The sequence below is a fragment of the Perissodus microlepis genome, chromosome 7 (genome assembly GCF_051167445.1).
Source record: "Perissodus microlepis isolate ML-2025 ecotype Zambia chromosome 7, ASM5116744v1, whole genome shotgun sequence".
NCBI classification, from domain to species: domain Eukaryota; kingdom Metazoa; phylum Chordata; class Actinopteri; order Cichliformes; family Cichlidae; genus Perissodus; species Perissodus microlepis.
Window position 1 is genome coordinate 9,293,440 of NC_140467.1, and position 21,082 is coordinate 9,314,521.

At 39.9% G+C, this 21,082-nt stretch overlaps 1 protein-coding gene across 5 annotated transcripts in view; it reads left to right on the plus strand.

Moving 5' to 3' along the window:
• The first annotated feature begins 1,649 nt into the window (after positions 1 to 1,649).
• The window catches only part of LOC146382537 (uncharacterized), an 81,302-nt gene continuing 61,869 nt past the window's right edge, over positions 1,650 to 21,082 (plus strand). For 4 of the 5 annotated variants that reach the window (XR_014800655.1, XR_014800653.1, XR_014800654.1 and 1 more), the window contains exons 1-3: positions 1,650 to 1,738; positions 2,397 to 2,434; positions 2,600 to 2,715. The gene's annotated coding sequence lies outside the window, so the exon portion shown is untranslated. Of the gene's footprint in view, positions 1,739 to 2,353; positions 2,435 to 2,599; positions 2,716 to 21,082 lie in introns of all 5 variants that reach the window. The other variant, XM_084933253.1, reaches the window with a different exon arrangement.

Here is a 21,082-nt window from a genome sequence, read left to right on the forward strand (position 1 = left end):
CAACACAATACGTACACATACATACAAGGATCATACGAAAAACAAACAGCCGGCAATGTGCACATCAAACACACAGAAATGTTCTCAGAAATGTTATTCCTCAACGCTAGTCACTGGCAGGTACCATCCCACAGATGCACTGTGGATGAGGAGGAAAAAAAAGCATCCATATATACACACCTCCCTTACTATCGCTGATGCTCGAAGGGTTGGGGCGACGTGATGCCACTGTGATCATTTTCACTTCTGTATTTTGATTCACCTCTATTTTCGATGCATTTTTGGAGGAAATATACTTCCATTTTCTACTCGTTTCCATCCTTTCTGTAGGAAATACTGCAAAAGCCCCAAATGGAAGCCACTCAATTCCTCCAGTCTGCGATTGACCCGCATTGACGTCATTGCGTCATTAGGTCTCCCCTGGAAACACGGGGCTCCCAAAAATAGCAACACATTAATTCAGCCTGCGCTGGGGTTGGCTTGGCGGGGGTGACTATTTGTATCAATCCATAACCCCTCCTCTGATTCTAAGCAATAATACAGTCCTCTCTCTCTCTCTCTCTCTCTCTCTCTCAAGGACGAGCTGATCACGACTCACGGCTATTTTTGGAAAGAGAGAGAGAGAGAAAGAGAGAGAGAGAGAGAAAGAGAGAGAGAGAGAAAGAGAGAGAAGTGGGTGTGATGAGAGACGCCCGCACCTCTGCTCTCCTCTCTGCTGGCTGGCTGGGAAACAGAAACAGCACCACGGGGATAAAAATAGCAAAAGAGCGGTCAGCCAGCAGTGGGGTGTGGGAGGGGAGGCAAGACCCTAAACCTAGTTAACGACCACCAAAAAGGCCCGGAAGTCGGCCACAGTTGACCGGTGTGTCACTCTGAGGTGGCATCTATAGCCGTTCATTCATTCTGGAATAGAAAAAAAGCCCTGGCGTTTCATTCATTCGTCCATTCATTTATTCATTGTAATGAAGTAAGAACATTTACAGAATGAAATAATAATTTCCTTCCGATGCCATTTTAGCAGTGTCCGTCTCGGTCTCAGTGAGCTAGAAGTATGCCAGCTGGCTACTAGAGCATAATTTTATTGTTTGTCCCTTTAAGCCTCGTTGATAGAGCAGAGGTGATGTACGACGCAAAACTACATTAGAGAGAGATTTCTGCAGTTTCTTTGTTGCAATTTTATATGAAAAGTGTCTTTAATGACATATCTATCTGTTCTGGTACAGCTGCTGCAGGCGGACCAGATCTTTTCCCTCATTGTTTTTACTTTTCACGTTAGCAGTTTTAGGTGAAGGAGGCCGCTCATAGTATTTCCTCATCGCTTCCTAAGGGACAAGCAAATAATAGGCCTGCTACAGATCAGCTTTCATTTATAGATATTAATGCTGACATTCTAATCAACCGACTGAATATTTGCGCCACTGGATCAGTGTTTTTGCTAAAAAGAAAAGCATAATTTGGAGTAGTCGTGCAGAATTGACCTGCTACACTGAGCCCACAAGTGTTAATCTTAAACTACTGATGCCATCTACTGGTTATTTAACAGACCTGCATTAAATAGAAACCATGGTTGCATCATCCTAGAAGCACAGGTAGAGATACTGTAGAGGGCCTTCTCACTTGTAAACCTGCTGGTGTAGTTTGGTACTACACTAGGATTTCGTGTGCTGGAAATGGTGGGGTGGAGACACGATCGTCCTTGATTACTTTCCAGCTCGTCCAGTGGAAGAAAAATTAAATAGTGAGTAAATTTTTGGATGAAATTACAATTGTAAAATCCATTTACATATGTCATATATATCCTTTTCTATAGAGAAAATGAATGATGTGTATAGTTTTGCAAGCAACGATCTGTAGACAATGGAAACAGTGGAAAGATAACTGAACGGTTTGAAAGTGATATTTAAGAAGCTGCAATTGGCTCAATAAACAGCAGATGGCAGGAGGGATCACTATCTGAAGGCCAACCTGTTGCAGAACGTCTATATGGTATGGTATAATTTGGCTTATGTAAGCCTTTCACATGATGAACTGCCAAATGCAAGAACCCCTGCAAGTTGTAAATAACTTTTCATGAATATGCATGATCACTGCGGCTCTGAAATTCATCAGCTTTTCAGATTATCATATCGGGATGGCAGAAAGCTGCAGCACCAACACTAAATATAGACCTTTTTTAATATGTTTGCAACCGCTGACAGTAATATTTGCGTGTGAAGACAGTGAAACACGGAGGGACGTTTTTTTTTTCCTATTCACTTTTCACATAGATGCCCACACTGATTTACCCCAACACACTAATTACAAATTTGATCATTAACGAAACCCATTTTTCCCCACTCTTTAAATTTTCCAGCTCATCTCTCGCTAATGCTCGTCTCTTCTTATCCTGGCTCTAGGGACTCATCGTGGCATCCACAGAAAGGGGAAACAATAGGTATGTTTAAAAAATAAAAAAAATAAAAAAATATATTAATATTTACATATATATTTCTGTGCTTATTGAAACCAAAACTTTACTATCTTAGCGATCAATTTCAGAGGTTTTCTGCACATTTTTAATTGCACCATTTTGCTCCCATATGTCTTAAATATAACACAGTAGGGTACCTTGGGAGACATCAGTGAAATCGCCCTGGGAGAAAATAACAGCAGCAATATCTATCCCCAGCCAGAGAAATTAAGAGCAGACGCTGGCATCCATTACAGCTCCTGACGGTAAGCAGTTTAGCTCAGCTTGCTGTAAATCACTGCCACTGGAGACACACGCTCTGCACTGGCTTTATATGTGGTTTTTATCTCCACATATTCTTGATTTATCAGCTGTTCCCTCTTGGCAAGAAATAATGGTACCACAGCTTCACCTGGTGGAGTGCCTCTGCTCTAAAGAATTTATTGATTTATTCACCAAGAGCAAGCTATTTCTTGCATACAGTCGAAGCCATCTGATGTTTGTCCTGCATCGGAAAGGGTGTGTGTCTCTTTAACATCTTATAAAAGCGCTGCAGGGAGGCATAGACTTGTTCTTTTTCAATTAGCCAGAGACTCACATTAACTGAAGATATTAAAGAGGAGAGTAATACTGTTGTACAAGCCAATAGTCTGTGAAGGCTGGAATCTGCTGAGCCTGCATTGTGTACACGCAATAGACAGACACAAATACACACCGAGCCACATAGGAGAGTATCTGGTTTGAAATTCAAAGGTACATTCCCAGATGTATGTTCGCTTAGGGACAGCCGTGCATAAGTGGCTTTACATTTGCCTTTGGTGGTACCTGTTTGGCTCACTGTGTTGCTCCCTTCAGGACAGCAGGCAGCACGCTGAGGATTCATAGGGGAACACTGTCAAACACCCTGCCGCATATATAGAAGAGCTTCCAGAAGACTTACACATAAGATACTCCAACATATGCATAAATTCAGCACACAGCTCTGCAGAGCCCTATGATCCTACAATATTGATTAAAGGAGAGGAAGCTGGGTTGGTGGATAGATTAACAAGAGTGCAGCCAGAAACTGCAGGAGAAGAAGGAAAATTTGGAAGACTAATTTAACCACCTTGCTGACACGTGTTTCATTTGGTCAGCTATCAACTGGCATGGTGAGCACAACTGTCTGGCTTAAACTGCTACAAGCTACCAAGGGGAGCGAAAAATTTATATACACATTTTACTGCACATACCTCGCATGCACAATATTTAATTCACTTGGCTTGATGCATAGCTACTGCATTTTAAATATCTCTGTGACTGTTAATAGATATGTGAGTGAACCTATTTCAGGGTTGATCCAAATTATTGTTGTCCCTCTATATCTTCCTGGAAGGGAATATCAGCAGATCCTATAACTGCTAACTACTGGGACAATGATGCCCTTATACTCCTTGTTTTTCATAGTCAGGCCAATAAACAGCAAATAAGCTGCTGTAATACTCAAACTGCCCCGTTAATGTCAACAGAAAAGCTGTGCATGTGGATTTACATGAGGATGTATGTCTTTGTAGCCCCACTAACAATACGGGCCAGTGGATTTCTATGACGATGAGTGTGGTTAAAATATTTTTACAACTCAGAATTGCATTAGCTGCATATGCTGGTTATCCCTTGACCTTGCTCTGTGGCACCTTGAGGAGGTTTAAAGTGCTATCTAGTGAAATATCTGGACATCTAGTAAACTGATTAAACTTACCTATTGATCATTCACCTTGACCCACAGTCAAAATTCTTCAGTTTTCGTTGGATTCAGCTTAGCATGCTAAAATGATAAATACTGTCAGTCTAAAAGGGTTATTCAGTATATTTGGCTGAAAAATGTCCTTTGTTTGCCTCTTCTATTTCTGTGTGTGTTGCTTCAGTGCTAATGTGCGGATGTCAGCGGTGCACCAAGGACAGAGGGGGTTCAAAGAGTCCTGTACTGAAAAGCACCACAAAGAGCTAATGAGTAATGCGCAGCACAACACCTTTATGTTTCTTCTTTAATGTGACTCTGGCTTAACAGCAGAATATTTGCAACATCACCGTCTTTGCACAATTAGGATTTTAGCTTAAACATCAACTAATTGTAAGTACGGTTGCATAGAGCATACAGCTAATACGGCTACCATCTGTTAGTCTTAGCCTTTTACCAATTCTGAATATGATAAGGAAAATCAACAGCTCAATTACTCTTTCTTTAGGCACTTATAGGCTAGATTGACAAAGTAGCGGCAAACAGATCGGCTCAGTAGAATCCAGATCAGCTCCAAGTCCAATTAATAAAAGCAAGAGTAGTCTAAATGAGCTGCATGTTCAGTGAATGAATTAGTAGAAAAGCTATTCAGTGGTGTAGAATGTGGACATCCAGCACGATCACTCCAGTAATTACTAGAGACAAAGTATACGAGAGAAAGATCCAGTCAGGGTTTGTCTTTAGCATCAGGGTGCTGTCTGAAGTATCTGCATTGCTTACCTACTGAGCAGGGGAGAAAAACAGGACCCACTGAGGAAGCATAATTCACTTCTCAGCAATATTATAGAAATATCATAGATCACCGCTTGTATAAGCACTCAGCGTCCCACTGTTTGGTAAATATTGATAAAGTTGCATCATTCAGAGGCAAAAGAATGAAGCTCTTTGTCACACAGTCGATGGAATGATTTTATATCCTGCCTTGTAGCATGATGGATGATGAAATGATGAAATGCTGGCCTAAAAAACAAAAGTGAACAAACAAAACAGCAAACTCGGCTAGAATACCCAAAGGACAGTCACTGGAGAAGGAAAAAGGAGATTGATATTCTATCAACACTGTTTGTTTGTTTTGCTGTAAATCTACCGAGAATATGCCTGCACATATTAATAGAAGGAAAGCTCTATATGACTGTCAGCAGTATTGCTCCCCAGAAACTATATGTGGAGATCAAATATTTGTACTGATTTTGTCCATGCTTTGGTATTTGTAGCAATACTATGTTTGGTGGAGTGAATAATTTATTTCCCTGCTGTTAAACTCTAGAAATTGAAATTTGATCAATATCTCAACAAATAGGCTGTGGCGTTTCCTGTAACATAATTTGAAGAACTATTTTATTGTTGTATAGACAGCACTTTAAATATATTTTTTTACGTATATGTTCCCCGTTGCTTGTATGGTTTTTGTCATGAATTCACTCAGTGCTGCAGTTATTAATTATAGGCAGCGGGTCATTATCTTGCAGCACTATTACAGTGTAACTTTGACAAAAAAACAAAAACAAACCCAAAACAAAAACAGCCTTCAAGCATAATGGATTCGACTCAAGAAAGCTTCAGCTGTTGTTCATACTGTATGAAATAAATGGAAAACAAAGAACGCCTGGAGCGGTAGAAAAGAGCCCAATCCATTTTTATAAAGTCATACTATTGTTTACAAAGCAATAAGATGTGTAATGTTCAAGTAGATGTTTAAGGTCAAAACAGGATCCAAACAAGGAGAACGAAAGACGGCCAGGCAAACAAGAAATAACGACAAGAAAACTACACTTACTTTCCAGCCCAGCATTATGGCAAAGCGTGTAATAGATCCGTGGGTGGGACTCTGTGGGCAGTATTTATTTTTAAGGGAATATTATTTTGTATATACATATATACATTTTGTCATCTTTTTTCTTCTTTGAAGAAGTTTGTAGTGCAGTAAAACCAGATAAGGAAAGCGTGACAGATCTTGAGTGATGGATAATAGGTATTTATTTGTAAATAACTGGACATGAATAACTTGAGCTTATTAGATAATATTATAATGCAGTATATTTCTAACTAAGTGGGCCTTTCATTCTCTTTCTGTTGACAAGACTTTCGTTAGCACATCAACTTATGTAAGGCAGATGTGAAATGTAAGTCAGAGATCGGATGTAGCATCATATTTATTTCTTAAATGATGCCAATATAAACAAAGGTAGTACAATTTCAAGCATAGTTCTAGAGATACAAGTCATTTTATGAAAGTTTGACCTTGAAGAAGAGGTCAACGGTCAAAAATAATGTGATATTTAGAATCACCATGTATTATTCTCTATATGCCTACATGTTTTACATACAAGCAATTGCAATAAAAATTTAGTTTTAAGTAGCCATATATAGGACTAATCAATGTATTGGTCTTGAAGGAGAGGTCAGAGGTCAAACGTGACATGATATTTTAAACCTTTATACTGTACTTTCTACTTCTTGACAATACACACCACATTTGTAAGAATCATAGTTTTAATTTTTCTGGTCAAATTTCAACCAATAAATTATTAAGTTGTTCTTGAAGACATTGATGGATAATGGACAGTTAACACACATCTACACGTCTGCAAAGTTTTATCAGAATTCATTAGACACTTTTCGAGCAATCATGTTTACAGACAGAATGAAATGCACGCAAACTCTACCAAAAACAAAAAATAAAAATCGGTAATTTGTGTGCTGAGATATGGAATAGATCATGTCACTGGGGATCATCAGGAACCAACAAAGAGCTCCTGGTGCACAGGGAGGAAAATACTGGAGGTGAATCCGCTACTTTGAAAAGGCAAGACATAAAGGATTTGTGGTAAATGGGTGTGTAATCCAGCAGGATTACACTATGATACGTCTGAATTCATCTTAGCTGCATTGTTTACCAGCTATGTAAGTACACTATAATGATCTAAGATCAGCTTTTTTGGGCAGGTCATTTTCTGTGAAGATTTGTGCTGCTCAGTTTTGTGTGTATGCCTTATCTCGAGATTTCTTTTTGCTCAAGCTTCCTTCTATAACTAGTCAAAAAGACCAGCTACCTTGAACTATTTCATTTTTCCTGCTAAGAAATCGGGCTTCTCCAGCAGTTCAGCATATTGAACGACTCTACTCACTATATTATTTACACCAGAAGTTTTCATATCTTTTAGGATCTCAGATCTTTTTATGGTACAGAACATATTCAAGGACACTCTCACCTTCCTAACGTTAATTTACCTGGTTTGGGCTTAAGGTGAGATCACACACTAAATGAAACATTTCTCAAATATTTCTGATCATGTAGTTATTAGTGGCTTATAAGCCAAGCTACACAGTAGAAGAGTTCGTTGCACCCAGAGAAGAGTGGGTGATTTCATGACAGACTGATGTGATGTGTCATAATGTGTCATAGCAGAGTTGGCCCAAAGAGCATGTAGGAGCAATTAATGGGCACAACATGCTTGTTTTATTGATCCAGTCTGCATTAATGTGCTTATAATCACAGCACAAATTTATAATTTATAGTAAATTATCTTCCGGATGCCTTTGTCATGCACTGAATTGGAAGTGCCACTGAGCTACAGCATGGACCACTGGATATTGCACTGGCATAATGGTCAGTCAGAGTAGTTTATTCACAGCACTTCATCACGGCAATGGGGATTTCTTTAATAGCATTGCTAAATTGATTAAAAATGGATTCAGAATGCCAAAATGTTTCTGCACAGCTGGTGAATATGAATTTCGCTGGCTCCAATGCAAACTCACCTGATCTCAGTAACCCTTAGTTGCATGGGAAGTAGAATTAAAGGCCTTATGATAAGACACAACTTACCATAGTACTTCTTTAGATGTTGATTTATGTTTTTTTCTGGTATCATATTATCTTTTATCAGTGGTTAATGATTTATTCCAGCTGAGTTGAGTGTATGATGCAAGAGTTATGCTTTTAAGTTTAAGTACTTAACATTGCCGTCCCAGCTGTCGTTTTTTTTTACTTACCCCCTTTTCTATCCATATGCGCATTACAGCAGTGACCTGACTGGGACTGCCTGGAGAGAAAATGTCAGTGATATCCACTCATTCTCCACCTTCTCAGCAGGGAATCAAAGGGACGTGTGAGTGTGTGTGTGTGTGCGTGTGTGTATGCATGGGCACTTCTGTGTGTTTATGGGACACATAAGTGAAGACACAGCTGGAGCCCTAGCACTGTTATCAGCTTTCCTGAGGGACGGGGGAAGGACACTGGAGAACTGCTTGTGCAAGATTTACTCCACGTTTTAGATGTGGTGGACGACGTGAAACTGCAGCCTGCAGTTGCATCCTTTGTCCTGTGTGAGGCAGCAGAGATACAGCCCTCCATTCTTTCATGATGCATGGCATGTGCTGGCACTGCCGCAGAACTGACACACATGAAAGCTTGCACACACACCCCCACACACACATATGTCCACAGACGCTCAGTGAGGCCAACATGCTGGACGCAGATTTAGACTGGACACAACAGATCAGTGGCGAGTCAACTCTCTTCATTTCAGACTGACACAGATGGTGATGGTGCATAAAGTATGTGGATGGGGAGGAGGAGTTGGTGCTGACGGACTGTGAATTGTTATAAATCTTTGTCTTGTACGGAACAAAGAGATTCCATCCCACACTAACAGGCAAAAGCTTTTTGTGACACCTTTCTAAGATAGTGGGGACAGATGTGTATGCGGTTGATTGATGGTAATGTTTTGCTTGAAAAATTGGAAACGGGGTTAGGAATGCATTGAGGCAGGACAGAGTAGGCATGAAGAACACTGTTTCTTGAAACTATGCTTAAAGGATAAATATGATTTTGCCCTTGAAAAGGGAAATGGGAAAAAAAACCCTGGAAAAGGTATTGTCTTCATGTAATGGGGTGAATAGAGGCTGTTCAGTAAAATCATTCACATACTGAGTAATTCTTCAAGCGTTTATCATGGAATGACTGACTGTCAGGACATTTCCATTTCCCATCCATTCTCATCAGCCAAATGGCCCAGTGATGAGTGACAGGCCACACAGGCTACCTCTTGCCCCAACAGGTGGTGCATAATGATGTATTTTGACCACACATGCACACACTGAAATGCATATGCACCAACCGAGCCCATGTAATCCAAAAACACCTGCAGCCCTGACAGTTGACATTTAAATGATAAATATTAAATGATAATTATGCAGCATGTTAATTAGCTAAAGCTGAAGAGGTGACTGTTTCAAGAGTGAAACTCATTGCGTTTCTGGTTTAACATTGTCATAAATAGATTCATGAGGCAACATGAGGTGCAGCTCAAAATTCACTGAATGGCAAATCAAATGGTCAATGGAAAATAATTGTCAGGTTTAGTGACGATTAACGGGCACATAAAGTGTAAGTATACCTTTCTCTTTTTTGTTTTTCTTTTTTACTTCCTTCTGTGTCTCTATACCCCTACAGATACTGCTGCTTCACCATTGTCTGTTTTTTTTATGATAACTGTGTGCACGGTTGGCTTGAATACCCATGTGTACACATTTACATCTGAGTGTGTAAATGTCCCAGTGCAGTTCAATAATAAGCTGTTGATTAATGACTTCAGTATTCTGAGGGCATCTCATTGTCCTGTGTCTTACTACAGGGGCTTGACCAACCGCGACATACATACATTTACTCGCACACATTGTCTAGCATGTTTTCTCATTACCACCTATGACTATTAACCTTGGCTGATTTACCTTACATCCTAGAGGCTTTATTGCGGGAGAAACATTACCTCGTAGCTTCCCGGTGACCCATGATAGGGTGATAACGAACCAGCAGATACTATGACCCTCAAAGTGAAAAAAAAAAAGGAATTTAACTATTATTATTCTGTCCCTAATGTGTGATACAAATACACTGAACTCAGATATTATGCTTGTGATTATGAAACTACCTTTTCTGTCTTCTGCAACCCTCAAATGAAGTAACTTATAACTATACTGGCAGCTGTTAAGTAGGCTTCATTACTACAAACAGTTACTTGTAGAAAACCTTTTGTAACCTCTGCAACAGTTCAGAAACTCTAAAAAGAAAAACAAAAGCATCCTGCTGGTTTGCAGGATGCAGAAGTCACACAACCGTGCAATTACATGGTTTGTGGCAGTTTGCCAGATGGTTTGTATTTGTTTGTGTGTGTATGTGTGTGCGTGTGTTTCTCTCGAGTTTGTGTATAGCACTTTTAAACTAAAATCTGTGACACAACACTTCACAGAAGCTCAGCAATCAGCTCTTGGAAATCTAAATGGTGAGCAATTGGCAGCCCTCCTCATGTTCAGACTTGTGGGATGTAAGTGGCTTACCAGCTTCCCTCTTAAAATCCCATGAAAACCCAGTCTCTGTCATCAGCAGTCTAACTTGTGCTTAGGGCCTTGGGATTCAAGATGGCACCCCTTTATAGAAGACAGTAAGAGTCTTATCTGTGAAGGATTACCGAGAACACTCCAAAGGGATAGCATCTTCATCAAATATAATTAACATGATTCCTACTTTTGACAAGCTGGAGATAAGAGCTGTGATTAAAGAAGGATGTGTCAAATGTCAAATGCAGAATGGATGTCCAAGTTCTTAAAATAAATTATTAATTCACCCAGGCATTTTAATTTCCACTGCAAATGCAATTTGGGACACACATGTAGTTTGACATTTGCTGTCATGATCTATGTGTGGAGATTAGGCTGTCACTTGAAGTTTTTGTCTGTAAGAAACATTCACACTACTCAGTAAAGGTAAGTAGTGTACCTTTACACTACTAGTAAAGGTAGGATTTGACAAAGCAGTGATTGCTTTGTCAAATCTAAAAAATAGGCATAAATTAAAAGTACCAAAGTAAAGAGATTTCTCACTTTTTACCTCAGACAGTACTCACCTGTTTGCAGCCATCCTTTAATTACTGCCATTATTGCTGAATGCTCTGTTTGTTTCATAGGAAACTAGCGGTTTCTATTTTATGGGCATGTCCATCTCCTGTAAACAGTGAAATCACTTGGTTAATGTAATAAGTTTAACCATTTGTTTGGCAACACTCCACCATAGAATATCTTTAATCCCCACGTGTGAATATTGACAGTCAATCATGTCACACACTGCTCAAGCTTTTTAAGTCAGCTGATTTTTTTCATTAATGTACTTAAAATACCTTTTTTCAGAGATACTCACAGGTGCTCACAGGATAGCCATTACAGACATATGATTTATAGGCTATTATGCTGGACATTAAATAGATGTAGCTCAGCCTTAAACATATGCAGTAATAATGTTAATCAAATAAATGCTGATGGTGAACATCTTTTGCACAGAATAATTAGTTTTACTTTTGAGACTATATGAAAAATTATCCAATAATACAACTTGATGTATACTGAGTTCTTTTCCTAAAGGAATTGAACAACTCCTCCACCGCTTGTTACTGTCAGCTAATAATAAATAATTGGTGGCAATATAGTGGCTATTTATTTAACTATAGCAGTAATAATATTTTAAAATTCTTCAGAGCCACGAAGGAGTGCAGGTAGCATAAAGATGGTTTTGTTTGTGTGTGTGTGATTGTGGTGGGTACAATTATTTGCTTTGCCTGCTATTACCTTGATATATATATATATATATATATATATACACACACATATATATGTATATTTCAATATTAAGGCTGACTTTGTAGCAAGCATTCTTTTTTTTGGATAATGTGAAACAGCTGTTGTGTTTTTCTAGTTTAAAATTTATGATGGAAGTGCCCATTCCAAAAAGTACCAACAGGAACAGGGGTTTAAAGCTTGTTTAAAGAAAAGGGAAATGACAATTATCTCTACTGTTGCCTAGCTGAAAAGTCAGCCTTATTCTTATGAGCTTTTTAGACTAAAATGAGAAAAAAGCCAGGCTTGTTTTCAATAATACATATAAAGTTTACCTTGCACACTTTGAAAAACTGTATATGGCAGTATATGGCTAAAGCTATCCTTCCAGACATCTGAACTTGCAATATTGTGATTCTTTCTCTCTCGGTCAGTTTTCTGTGCATAGCGAATGCATACTGAGTGCTCCCAGACCACAGTGATTGAGGCAAGTGGTCTGGCTTTGCGAGACTAATAAAATGTATCTTATGTCATAAAAAGTATAGCTAAGGATGACTTCTTTATGGATGGATGATTGATTTCAAGGTTAAAAAAATGGAACATAGTGCCTGCTTCAGCCCTTGCCTCACTATGGGGAGGATGTATACAGCCGCTGACTTTAACATTTAACTTCAAAGGCAAGCAACAAAACAAAGTAGAACATATTTACAAGAAAAGTAGAAAAGTCTGGTGAGAGGCTGGGATCTTAAGGGTGAGAAGCGAATGGATAATTTATTTACAGAGTGATTCAAAAGTCATTCAAGGATCTATCCCTGAAATATTTATGTATATATTAAACTATGATGCATCTAATGCAATAATTCTGTGTGCTTTCGGGGTGGGGGTGGGATTGGGGCTGTTGACAGATACAGAATTACATTTTCTGGATGGCAGGTTGAGATAAGTGGTGGTTGTGCTTGTATAACAAGAGGTAAGAGAGGTCAAAAGGAGCATTATATCAGTGACTTTAAACATTGGTGCAATCCATCATTCACTCAGGTTTGGATGGGTGCATGTGATTTGTCTGTGATGTGCTTTTGTATTTATGGGATAATGATGGAGGGAATTCATCCAAGCATACGCATGCATAGCAAGAAAAATGCAAGTGTGCACGCACACACGTGCACAAACGTGCACACACTGATGTGCAGTGTCACAGACAAGTGATCAAAAGAAAATTGCAGTGTGCTTTGGGAACCCTGATGGGAATGGGATGAAATTAAAGAAGGTGCTTAATTCAATGCGACACATCCATTTACACAAAGTAAATGGCTAATATTCAAGTGTATATTGGCTTAAAGCTCAACACAACTTATACCAAGTGCTTGCTGGGTCAGGGTAGAACAGAATATGGACGTGCCATATGTAGCATGTAGTACAGGTTACAATTTATTCAATCCCAGTGTTGTCAAGCAGAGCAAAGGAAGAAGTCTCACTTGATCAAATTCAATCCCCCGTCTGGCTTTGAAGCATGCTTTCATAAAAATTGCACATACATATTCAGTTACCCTGCACATATAAAACTCTCTCTGAGGATGCTTTCCTATTTCACTGTCTACTAATGTGTTGTGATCCCTCACATTTTCCAATGGAAATATGAATCAAGAGCAATAAGCTCCTGAGAAGGGGAAGCTGAATTTTCTGTCTTTGCCCATAAGGCTCCGGATATAGAGTGAAATAGACTAAACACACCCATTACACAATAAGTCTGCTCTTTTGCCTGTCAAAAGATGAAACCAGAGGAACAATATGTAAGAAAATGCTAAATAAGTGCAAGATGTGTGTGGAGTTACAAAGACGAAGTTTCAGTAATACTGGCATTGTTGGGAAGCTGCTATTTTAGTTCTGATTTACAGTCACTCTGTGTTCTGGTTTCCCATAAATGGCCTCTGGCTCTTGAGCATCCCATGCCCCTGGGGGGCCAGAACATCTGTCAGTGTGGACAGTCATATGAAACATGCATAATTTCCCAGGGAATGGCTAATTCTTCTTTGATAGACAAGGAGAGAGGAAAAATACCCACAGTAATGATAACTGAGAAAACTGTATATCCAATTATTTGTGTTAAAAAATATTCAGCACTGGTAAAGATGTTTTTCTTTAGATTAAGTACCACTGTCTATCCATTAATTTTCTACCACTTATCTGGAGTCAGCCATGGTGGCAGCAGGCAAACCAAATTAAACTGAATGTCTCTCTTCCCAGCAATGTTTTCTATTTCCTCCTAGGAACCCCAAGGCATTCCCAAGCCAGGTGAAATATGTCTTCTCTAGTCATTTCTAAGCTCACCTGGATGCCTGGAAGTCCTCAAACTAGAGGAAGTCACCCAATCTGCATTCTGATGAGGTGGCTGAACCACCTCATATGGCTACATTTAATGTGAAGGATCCCAGCTTTTACTTATGAAGGAATATAATCTCAGCTGTTTGGCTGACTATATGTTGGTCAGGTCCAGCAGTTCCTCATTTCCAGATGATATTCTTCATTCAGGTCAGCAGACCTCCTCCTTGCTTCCTCCTCCTTTTCCTTTTTGAGTTATCTGATGGTTTGCCATAACTTTGTTGAGCCAACCAATCTTTATCCATAGCCTTTCTAAACTGCTCCAACACCTGGGTCCATGACCACCACAGCTGCAGCTGCAGCGCTTTGGTCTGTCTGCTGGCAGTCAGGCGTTCCAGTTTATTGTCACTACACTTTTGGGTTTACCACATATCCTGGCCATCTGATCAGACTCATCAGCAGATGGAGAACAGTTCACAGCTCTGCGTTTCTTGCCCTTGAGTATTGAACAACCCTATTCTTGAACACGGTGTTTGTTATAGCTAATCCATTGCCATAACAGTATTACAGAACTACTCTGGTTCAGATCAATCTGCACATCCCTTCCCCATAGTCGATGTCAGTTCAGAAATCTCCCAAGAGACGTGTAAATTTTCATAGGTGTCCAGAAACCCTTAAGTCCAGCTGCTCCGGTAAACTCAGTAGTCAGAACCTTCCTGTCACGGTTGAATAGAGGTGACTTGCTCATTCTCTGGGGAGAACTCCAAAAGGTTGCCCTCTGCCATAGACTCACAACTATGGATTGATATATACCCACCAAAGCAATCTCTTTAGGTCCTAGTACTATAATGGTCAAAGAAATTCAAGATAGTTATTGATGTAGAGATAGCAGGTATCTACAGTGTAAAACATCAGGCAACGTACCGCTATCACCAGAGAAAACACTATTACTGTCAAAGCCTTTATGATACCCCAAATCAAATACATAAATAAATGAACACAATTACTTTCACTAAGCTTGTACGTTGAGGCTTCAGAGTGAATGCCTGTTACAGAGCAGCAAAACATACAGCAAATGAGCCCCCATCAAAACAGTTTCTATTCTTTTAAATGCTTTCCTGATGTGTGTAATAGGTCAGAGTAATCAGCATTTTATTTCTGCTCAATTAAAACAAATTGTTTTTTCTAAAGGCTTGACAGAAATAATAGGAATAACACATGCACAGAGATACACACACACACACACACACACACACACACACACGAGCTCATCATCTCTTCTAGGCTGTCTTTCTACTTTCTAATTCACTCTATTTCCCTGCACTAATCCCCTGTTCAGTGTGAGGTGTTTTATTCTGTGCCTGTCAGCAGTTTGAAACAGCAGGCTCATATCCATTCATGGCATTGTGTTGTACAATTACACTGACAAATGCTTGAGTGATTTTCTTGGCGGTGTTTCATTAAAAAAAAAAAAGTCAGTACAAGGGGGTAAAAGAAATAGCTAGAGAATAAAACTGTGTTTTTCCACTATGAGGCTTCTCTCATAAATATTATAATTGTCCAGTAATAGAAAGAGAGAAAGCACCCACAGATATTTCCAGTTTTCTGGTTAGCACGGGAAGCCTTAACTTGTCTGCAAGCTGAACTTGGAAGATAATAAAGGAAATCTAAATGGTATCTTCATCATTATGCTGTCCCATAAAGGGATGACAGCACAATGTAATACTTGCAGATTTTGCAGACAGAGGCACATGAGGGGAATGATAATTCTTTAGTGGTTTGTGCCAAGCTTTCTGTGATAAATATAATCTACAGTAAAGTCAAAAATGTGTGTGGACATTTGTGTTTGACATTTGGAAAAACAGTGACAGCGGATAGCTGTTCACACGGGGAGACGCTTTTTGTGACTTGCAATCATGAGTTAAAACATTTTCCGTCAGTATTCCAGTTGCAACAAAGCTAGCCTTTGAATGTAAATGGCTGCATCTTACTGTGCGACTGTCCTCATATGTAAATGTGCTACTGGGTCTAATTATTATCTTGGAGATGTAGGACAGCCCTAACGATAACACAGCCAGCCCAAAGGTTTCTCATAAACTTTTAAAAATTTTTAAAACAATTGTTGCCCATGATAAGGTGGGCATGAGTCCACAGACTCAAGCTTGTACTAGCAAGAAAACAACTGACATCTAATGTCACACAGAGCAGAAGCAATTATAGTTATCTTAACATTTCCTTGTTTTTGTAACGCAAAATGTCAAGATGCAAGACAACATCCCACCAATGTGATGTGATTAATTGAGATGCCACTCGGAAGGTTATTGTGGTTTGAGCTGATTAGCGGGGTCAGATGCTTCAGGCACACCTGCTCTACTGAACTAGACACTGTGAGCAAAGCAGTCGAACAGCATGATGCAGACTGCAGACACACACCCACACAAATGCACCGCCACAATTGTAAACAGAGACAGACAAATAGAGACAGGGACACACACACGGAAAAAGGTGTGGACAGACAGGCTGACAGATGCATAAATATAACGCGAGAGTGGCAGAAACATTACTTTTCATGGTAATTAGCTGTCTGATCAAGTGACAGAGACAAATATAGGTGGCCAAATACTGGTAGCTCTTCGGCAGTGAATCATAATACACACTGTAGAGAGAATAATACTGCTTTAAACTAATGAGGTTTGTGTTCCAGAGAAATGCTGATCCTTTTTAAAAAAGCAAAAAAAACAACCTCTGTATAGTTTAAACTACTTTGAACAACAAAGTCAAAGTCAGACAACAAGAGAATTTCTATTCTATTCTATTGACAACACTGCATATATTTCACTCCAACACTCCATGAGATTTCATTAGGGATTTTTTTTTACCATTTTTTGCGCAATGATCAAACCAAAAGATGCAATCAATTACATAATCAATTTGAAAATACACTCCAAATGTCCTTCCAATATTTTGATCTACCCTAGATAATATACCCCTGTGTGGTTAGGTAAAATCAGTACCCATATACTGTAATGTCACTGAACTTTCATTCACAATTATTGCCATTATGATCTTAAAAAAGGGTGGCAGTGTGATAGCCCATATTTTTTCAGTATCCTGAAAAAACAGAAAAGTAATTTAAGAGCGGTAAGAAAATGAGTACCAGTCAGATGATAGAAGTATATGTGGAGAGATGAGCCACTGCTTTTTGATATCAAGTGATGAGATTGGAAATAAGAGCTTGACACTTGATCAGGTAGGGAGAACAGTTATGGAGCTGAGAAAAGGGGCAAATAGTGATGGTAAAAGGTACAATAAATCCAAGATTTAGACCAAATACTTACACTGTGGCTAGAGCCTTGGATTAAACACATTAAGTATAATTTATTAAGGACCTTCATAGGAGCTAGGAGATGGCTGCTTTTTACAGTGAACAGAATCATGCATGGTTAAATGCTGTTTAACTTTGTTTCCAATCCCTATGCAAGGTTAATTGTTGATTCCTGTTCCCTACACAGACACCCGAGTAGACTCAACCTTTTCAGCCCATTCACAGAAAGAGTGCAGTTAACCGGACCTGATCTGTGTGTTATGTCAAATGCAGAAATATTATACAGCATATAATCTTGAATGTGTCTTGTCTTCTTCTGGAAAAAAACTAAAAAAAACCCCAAAAAGCCCTCTACCAAACCACTGTTAACAGAAACGGCAACCATGACAATAAAACCCGACTTCAGTGTCTTCACACAGTGTTTGCATTTCGGCTCAGTGTTTAGTGGCGCATATAGTACGTTCCCATCAGTGTTACAGAACAAATGACCTGGTGCAGTATTACTTTGATCCTCTGAGGATACATGGTCTAACTCACATCAAGTGTGTGTTGATGTTCCCATTTTTTAAATTGCTCACTTGTTCTTTCTCTCTTACCCTCTATTCCTGGCTCCTCAGCCATTTTTGGTCCCTAGGGGGGTGGGGGTGACAGAGTTGGGGGGGCTAGCGAGGGAGGGTGGTGGTGAGAGGGACGGGGTGGAATCTAGGACACATGAAATATTGAAATCCTTCCTGGGGAGTCCTCATCATCAGCATATGTTGCTCTCATCTCTGGTTCACTGTCTCTTTTTCTGCCTCGGCAGCTCCTCTTACTATTCCTCCCACTCATGGTGTCAAAGTTCCTTCCATACTCATTCAGACTCCGTATCATTCATTCATTTATTCACTCATTCATTTATTCTGTAGACCAAAAAAAAAAAAAAAAATAGTACCTTAACTCAAACAGCTCTGTGCCTCTTACTCGAACAAATTGTTTTGTTCACATGAGTGGCAGCATACCCCTGAGATCTCTTTTGCACCATTAAGCTTTTGGCCTATTCAGCGATACCGCCCCTTCTATAGCATACACGGTCTATGCCTGCATGAATTCTAAAATGTTCTACTGATTGTTTTCCATGCAAGATGCATAGCGTTTTATGTACTTATAACTGATTGTGCTTTATTTTTTAAAATCCTGAAAATCCTAAAGCAAATAAACTCATTAGAGTCTGGGTGATATTATTAGCAGCAGAATCAAACAAACATGAGTTTTTATTCATCTCTCATCATTTCTTACCACCGTCTCTTCTTGTTCCCACACTTTTGGTCTTCTTCTTATTTGGGCCTTATTCACACTGGGTTGTTATTTTCAGGTGGTTTCAAGAGTGAAAATTGTCACAGTGCTCACAGTCCTGAATCACCCACTTGGGAAATGAAGAAGAGATGAGAGAGAAAGAGAGATGGGAGTGAGAGATAGCCCATAAATGTAAACTGGGCAAATGTCCAGACATTTAAAGCCTTCCTTTATAGGGAAATAGCTTCATCAAATAAACAGGTGTGCTGATCTAGAAACCCAGGAAGCAACATATCAGTCCTGAGGGATTTATATAGAGAGGCCACTCACTCAAAGTGTTGCGTGACCTTCAGGAGCAATCTGACACTCTGTTAAGCCTGGCCCACTTAGTTTCATTTGGCTGTAATTGGCTTAATAGCCCACAGATACAGAGGGCAGGAAAACTTTCCTCCTAAAATTAGACTTTTTCATGCTGGACCTGCTGCTCTACCAAGACAGAATCTTGACATTGTAGAGTGAGGATGGAAAGTGTGGAGCTGTTTGTTTGTTTGTTTGTGACAAAAGGGGAAAAAGTGATTTTCTCTCCTGGGGCAGAGCAGTTTCCTAAACACATTTGGAATATTTTCCTCAAGTGGCTTAGCAGCAATATGTGTGTGTGCATGTGTGTGCATGTGTGTGCGTGTGTGTGCGTGTGTGTGCGTGCCACAGCTCCATTTTGTTGATGATGCTGTCACTGCTGCTGGCATCTTGGATACATACCAGAATCTCTCCAGGCAAAAGAAGGGGACCATATATCTCTTCTTGCGTCAGACACACACAAACTCACACCTCCTCTAGCCTCTTCCATCCTCTTTTCTCCCATGTGTGGCCTTGGTGGGCTGTGTGGCCTGTAGGAACAGAGAGTGTGTAACTAAGCACATCCTGTCATACAGTCATGCTATCTTCCCCTGGTCCAGACCTCGCCTTTCCTTCATGCTCCGTTTGCCAGTTATTCTCAGGAGACTACTGCTCTGAATAAGAGGTCCTGCAGTATGAAGGCAGGCTGTATTAGATTACAGTTACAAACATCTAACTACAGTATTAAAAAAAATAAAGGAACACTTAAATGACACGCTGAATAGTCACCAACAAAATATTCAGGTTGAAAATCTGTACTATTTACATTGTGTATTTCAGTGAGAACAAGTGGATGTAACAATGGTCAGTGGAAATCATAACCAACTATTTGAAGGCTGGATTCAAAATCAAACACAAAAAAGTTAAACATTTACTTAGAGGTTGATCAAACTTGCATTACAGTGTAGCTGAATCTCCCTCCAGATTCAAGATCAGTGCATCAGTGGACAGTATGCTGCACTTTTTGACTGCATTAGATGCACCCATACATAAGGTTCTCAATCGGATTCAGGTCTGGGGAAAGTGAGGGCCTGCCAATGCCACTGATTCTTTCATTATCCAGGAACTGCCTACACACTCTTGCCACATGAGGCCTGTCCTTGTCCTGCACCTGGAGAAATCCAGGGCCTACTGCACCAGCCCAAGGTCTGACACTGGGTCTAAGGATTTCATCACCTTGCCTAACAGCAGACAGGGTTCTGGAGGCCTGTAAGGACGTGCCTCCCCAGACCATCGGCTGCTAGCTTGGTAATGCTGGATGATGTTGCAGGCATCTTGAAGTTTGCAACGTTTTTCCAAACTTTTTCAGGCCTGTCACATGTGCGCAGTATGAACCTCATGTGTGAAAACACTAAAGGATTATTGGCCATCATATCACCCTCATGGCACCCTCAAGGAGTTCGTTTGTGACAGTTTGGTCAAGAAACATGTGCATGAGTCGCCGGCTGGAGGGCATTTTGTAGGACTTTGGCAGTATCCCTCCTTTCCTCCTGGCAAAAAGGAGTTGATAGTGTTCCTGCTGTTGGGTTGATGCCCTTCTCCGACTCTGTCCAGCTCTCCTCATATGGTCTTCTGGTTATCTCCTCCACACTCTTGAGACTGTGCTGGGAGACACAGCAAACCTTTTTGCGGCAGCGTGTATGGATGCGCCACCAAAGAGGAGCTGGACTACCTGTGCAATTTTAAATAGTCTGCGGGTAGTGACAAGGCCACTGGAAAAAACATATCCTAGAGAAAAAATAAAATCAGTGTGAAAGGATAAGGAGTGAGCAGTGGCTTCTGGTATGAACTTTGATGTAATATCCAAAGAAAAGTGCATCAATCTGTCAACCATCAGGTGGAAACCAATGCTCTGCATCAGTACATCTACTCCAAATTACTGGCGAGATTCTCGTGAAAAGCAATGCTGTTAATCTTGTCACCTACTCCTTGT